The sequence below is a fragment of the Chrysochloris asiatica genome, unplaced genomic scaffold, assembly GCF_000296735.1.
Source record: "Chrysochloris asiatica unplaced genomic scaffold, ChrAsi1.0 scaffold00080, whole genome shotgun sequence".
NCBI classification, from domain to species: Eukaryota; Metazoa; Chordata; class Mammalia; order Afrosoricida; family Chrysochloridae; genus Chrysochloris; species Chrysochloris asiatica.
The window spans coordinates 9636068-9642325 of NW_006408598.1; positions in this window are offsets into that span (position 1 = coordinate 9636068).

Here is a 6258-nt window from a genome sequence, read left to right on the forward strand (position 1 = left end):
TTGGGCAAATCTGGTGTCATGCACAAGACCTCTTTAAAGTATTCAAGAGCAAAGATTCCACTTTGAGGGCTAAGGTGGGCCTGACCCAATCCATGCTATTTTCAATAACCTCACATGCGTGAAAGTTGTACAATGAGTAAGGAAAACCACACAATAATTGATGCCACTTTACTTATGGTGTTGAAGAAGAATACTGAAAATGCCATGGACTGCCAGAAGATCAAACAGATCTGCATTGGAAGAGTTGTAGATGGACAGACATCTCTCATGCTTAGGACGTAGGTTCAGGAAGGACCAGTCCCTAGAGGGAGACCTCCAGTTGGCACAGTGGCAGCAGTAATGGGCTCAACCTTATCAATCACTGTGACTATGGTGCAGGACCGGGCAGTGCGTCATTCTATTGTGTACAGTGTTGCTATGGGTCGGAACCAACTCAATGGCATTTAACAGCAACCAAAGAAAATAGATCTGAGAGTATCTCCATGTTCAACTCTGAGTGTAGAGGAGCCTCAGTGGGCTGAGGCAGTGAGAATGAGCCAGTGCTATTGGCTTTATGCATTGCAACCTGTGAGAGCCAGAACTCATTCTAAAGACTCAAAAACTCTTCACTACAACTAAAAGAGAGAGTTATTATCATCTTCATTTTGCAGATGACGAAACCACAGAAAGAAAGTCATCTCCATCTCAGAAAACAGTCAAATCCATTGGTTCAGTTGTTCAAGCCGAAGACCATGGAGTTGTCATTTCTTTCACATTCTTCATTCTCTTTGTCAGCTGGCTTTACCTTGCATCACTCCAGCAAAAGTGATCACTCAACTTGAAGTCTAGCCATGCCTTCCTTTTTTCACCTCTGCTTCTCAGTCAGAGAAAGGCTGAACTCCTTGAGTTGCTTCTGCCTGTGAAGTTCATCTCTCCACTGTCAGAGCTACTTCTCTCATTTCTCTCCTAGTGTTACCTACCCTGAAACTCCCAGGGAAAATGGTGGTCCTCCATCCTCTCAACCATCATGAAGATGGTACTGGACCACACAACATTTTTTTCTAGTGTGCTGCTGTAGAATAAGCACTGGACTGCTAGATTGGCATTTCCATCCAGCAGCTCCTCATAAACCTTACACCGGGTCTCTGAGTTGAAATCAACTCAGTGGCACTTAACAATACAGTCTACATAAGCTGACCATGATTTGGAGCTGGCTTAAAGCATCTAACTACAAAACAACATCCTTGTCACCTTCTGGCATACTGTTTACTGGTTTGCCCAAATGTTTATTTTAAAGTCAATTAGCAAATTAAGGCACAAGGGCCAAATCCTATAACGCCTTGTGACCTGTGACCTGTGAGCTAAGCATAGATCTTACAATTGTAAATCATTGTAAGGGCCAAATCCTATAACGCCTTGTGACTTGTGACCTGTGAGCTAAGCATAGGTCTTACAATTGTAAATCATTGAAGAAAAATGAAAAGGAGAAGAGTCTTTGATAATACATGAAGATTACATTAAATTCAAATTTCAGTGTCTATAAAGAAGGTTTTATTGCCACATGGCCATGTCAGTTCAGTTACTCATCGTCTAAGGCTGCTTACACACTAAAATGGTAGAAGTGAATGCTTGCCACAGACACTCTATGGCTCCTAAAGCTAAAAGTATGTACACATTTTTATCTGGTTCCTTACAGAACTACTTAGCAAAACAAATGAGCTAGCAATGATATTATTGAGTACAGAAATAAAGATTGTATGTCAGTTAATCAGAAATCTTACATATATATTCAAATCTAAGATTTGGTCTAACCACAGGCATAATTTAAAGTATTATGCTACAAAAAATATAATTTACTTTGAAATATTTTCATAATTTTGTTGTTGTTAAGTGTCGTTGAGTCGCTCCCGACTCATAACGAGTCTGTATAGGGTCTCTGAAGAGCAGCTAGTGAATTTGAACCATCAACTTTGTGGTTAAAACTGACCTTCAGGTTCACTGCTTATCCTACAGTGGCACACCAGGATTCCATTTTCATAATATGAATAGGAAAAATAAATAAAAAACTAAGCTGGTTTATGTAAAAGTTAAAATATAAAAACGGTTCTTCAATTTTTTAGATAAAAGTTAATGGATTTCTATGATGGTAGGCAAAATCATGAAAGCATCTTAGATATTATCAGCCATCTTAAGGCAATGAATTCCTGAGCCTGGGGGCCTCAGGATCATTGTTTCAGGGGACACCAAGGTCAATTGGCATAACACAATCCACAGAGCCAATGTTCTACATCCTGCTTTGGTGTGTAGCTTCAGGGATTTTCGAAGCCCATGAGCAGCCATCTAAGGTGCAGATATTGGTCTCTCCATGCGGAAGAAAGAAGAGAAATGAGAACTGAAGATGCTTGCAATCAACTAATTCAGGAGACGAATGAAGCAGGTGAGTGAGCATTGGTCACCATGACTATGAGGCCAGAAGAACTAGCAGGTGCCCTGCTATCACTGCCAACTGCTCTGATCGGGATCACATTAGAAGGTCCCAGATAAACAAAAATGCAGAGTAAAACTCAAAACTGTATATAAGAAAGCCTGGGCTTACTGGTCAGAAAGAGACTGGAAGAACCCCAAACTATGGCCCTTCAGGTCTGGAAAGGAACTCACCCTTGTGGCCCAGTTTTCAGTCAAGCAGTAGATAGGTATATAGCGGGGACAACATCCCTACTGATGTTGAATCATCAGTCATTCAAGATCAAAGGGAAAACATTTAGCTATGGACAAAGTTGAGAAGGGATGGTAATAGGAACTATAGGGAAGAAGAGGCTAACTGTTGATGCATAGAGAGATTGCAATCACTGAGATGAAACAAAGTGTATAATTTGTTGAACAAAAAAACTGATGATCTTTCACAATAAAAAGTGTATCTTTTGAAGTTAAACGGACTTCAATATTTAAACAATGAAAAGCAAAATAACTTCATACCAGGTGTGTTTGGCCAGCAAATACTGCAGTTTTATAAACCTAATTTAAAAACAAAAAATTAACTATATTTTAAAAAGCAAGTAAGGCAACACTGTGATTTCCATCAGCAGTCATTGGAAAAATTTATAGTGACATTAACAAAACACGTTCAGCGTGGATGAATTCACTCACTTAGTGATGTGTGTACCAGTCTAATGGCATTTTTATGACCCACAAAGCTAGGGCCAGGCTTACTGTTCTAAGAGAGACTAGTGGAATCCCTTAGACTGTGGCTCTCAGACACACTTCAAGCCTGTAACTGAACCCAGCCCCAGGGATCAACTTCTAGCCAAACGATAGAGAGTTCTGTAAAGTCAACAGTAACACCAAAGGTGCTCCTCATTGGAATCAACCATAGGACCAAAAGAGCAACACTTTCCCAAAAGCGAAGCTCAGAAGCAGGAAGGCACTGGAGAGAAGGGCTAATGGAAGCAGGGAATCAGGGGAGACGTGGTCACAGTGATGTTACACTGAGGGAATTGCAACCGACGTCATGAAGTAAAATGCGCTTAAATTAGTAAGTAACCACTCATTTTCTCTGTAAACTTTCACCCACACCACAACTAAACAAGAACAAAGCTAGGGCACAGATTACCAGAAGCCTTTGTGGATGTTTTCTTTGCAACCTAAAAGCAAGAAATACAAAGATAAATTTCATCTCATCACTTGAGTGAGGATGGTTATATGCAAATACGATGCAAAAATAAAACAAACCATACCTCTGTGACTCTCTCTACTCCTCCAGTGGGTTGGATAATTCAGTGCAATGGCCACACAGAACTCCGAGAACATACTCCAAGTTATGGGGCAAATTTGGGAAGGTAACAGGTAACATACAGGATTAGGAAATGCTGAGGGCACAGCTGTTCTGTTTCAGCTACTGATAAATGCCCACAGGACACGTAAGCCTCAATCTGTGCACTCCACTCCAGCTCCCTGGGTGGGCAAACCTAGCTCACCCACCTAAGTGTCTACAAGTAAACTTTCTGCACAGAGTCCTTCAGCTTTATTTCCTCCACGGTCTGGGAAGCCCACTGCTCTCTCTCACGTTCTGGCTTTTGGTTCTGTTGCTAATGCCCCTCTGCCACTACAAAATGTTACAGCTTTCTGCCCCAAGATCAAGGAAGTTCAGTGGCCAGGGACCTCAGGGTTTAAAAAGCATGCTCCACTCCAAATTCTTCTTTTTTGATATTAGTGGGGTCCCTCTTCTTGCTTCTGAGATGACTAATTTTATAACCATGCTAGAGTTTCAAGTTTTTACAATTACAGTTAACTCTGGTAAGATACCACAGTTAAATCATGCCATCCTACCACTATCGTCGCCCACCTTCTCTTACCCAGACCCAGCAGGGAAGAAACATTGTTCGGCGGGACTTACAAATTATGGCTAGAAGAATGAAGTAATTCACAATACCACAGTGATAAACTAGGATAGATGGGCCCAGTTCATCGTAAGGCCATTATTCTGAGGCACTTGTCTGTGAACTTTAATCGTCAACCTTTCAGTTTGAAAAGGAGTGCTTTAACTGTGTGGCTCACCTAAGGCTGCTGCTTGCTGATGGTCGTTTAGTAGCAGGAAGGGTTGCCTTTGCTTGTGTGGAGTACTGAATTCTCACTTATTTGTTTTAGGTAACACGGTAGCAAAGAGCAAGGAGTGTTTTCGTCTCTGGAGGACCACCAGATTGCAGTGCTCTCTAGCATGGATTATTCTTCTGGCCACTTCTCAAGAAATTGTCTTGAATTTCAGCAACATCACATTTGCATGTGTGCGCTGTGAGAAGGGGCATACACTTAACTGCTCCAGCCCTCTCTGCTCCCTGATTTCCTTACGTTGAATTGTAACCACAATTCAACAACCACTGACATCTTCTGTGGATTCCAAAACAACATGCACCTCCAAGAAAATGGAAGGGACAACCTGGAGGTTTCAAAATGGAATACTTCTAAGGATAATGTTTCGTCTTTAATTGCGTTTTGCCTTTTCGAAGCAACCTGGGCTTATGTTGGAAGGGTTCCTTATTCTGTTAACTTGTCTGATCTCTTCCTTTAGCAATTGTTCTAAAGTAGTTTGAAGGGGTCTAAATGAGGAAAGATGTTAGCAAAATGTATTTGCAGATGTGGATTAATGAACTCCAATCAATTATTAAGAAGATTTTACAGACCCGAAGAATAGAAGGATTCACTGGATTAAAGCGTTGGTGATTTTGATGCCCTAAACTTTTGTATTTTAGGTTTTATTGTCAAGGTAGCAGAAATACAATGGGAGCATTTTCATCAGAAAATTTTACTGAATGTTAGGGAAGCATATCAAATCCAATATTTTATACCCAAAGCCCTAGCCTGACATATTTACAAAGGAAATAAAATCTCTGGATCATCATCATGTAGGTAGATTGTTCAAAATACAAAATAGTTTCTGTTTAGATCAAGGGTGATTTCATAAATCCAGTTTATGCCAATGATATTACAATATTTTAGATAGGCAGCTCTAAATACTGACTTTTCAGGCTGTCAATGACTTCTTACTAAAGTCTTTTCATACTTACTTATTAGACTTAGTCACTTTTTTTTTTCTTGGTTTAATAATTTTTGCCCCTTCCATGCTGTGTGCAGAAACATGTTACAAATGAAGAACTGTGGATCCACATTTCCATGTATAATGCTATTAAATCACTTGCTGCTTTACTAATATGGGGTAGATTTTATATTTCAAAGCAATGCCTAAGACATATTTTTTACAATAAGTTAATTGTCCCTATTGTTTCAGAATTATGGGGAAAAGGGATCAAAACTAGAATGTTGTTGGTAGCACTAACAGTTACATCTATTTAATATTATTCTTGCAGGAGGAAAAAAAAATAGGTGCTATCCACTGAATTTTGTGTTTGAATTTAACTGATTGGCTGCTTTTCCAATATTGTTACTCTCACATCAATAAAACAATCTTTCTGCCAGTGTCTAAGTTTTGTGGTTATTTTATGCCTGAAGACTTTGTACCAACATCTTAGATTTTCAAAATTTAAATGTACATGAAAATCAACTTATTTTATGAACAAACTGGAACTTTGGGAATGTGAACGATATGGCAAAGTTGGTCCATATATTAGGGAAACTCTTTTTTTTCCTTCCAAACTCATATGCCAGTAAGGAGAATTTCAAGTTTAGTGGGGGTATAATGAAGTACTGGTACATTTAGGGTGCTTTATGTGTTCTCTAAGGAGCCCTGGTTTGTTGTTCTGTTGTTAGGTGCCATAGAGTTGGTAC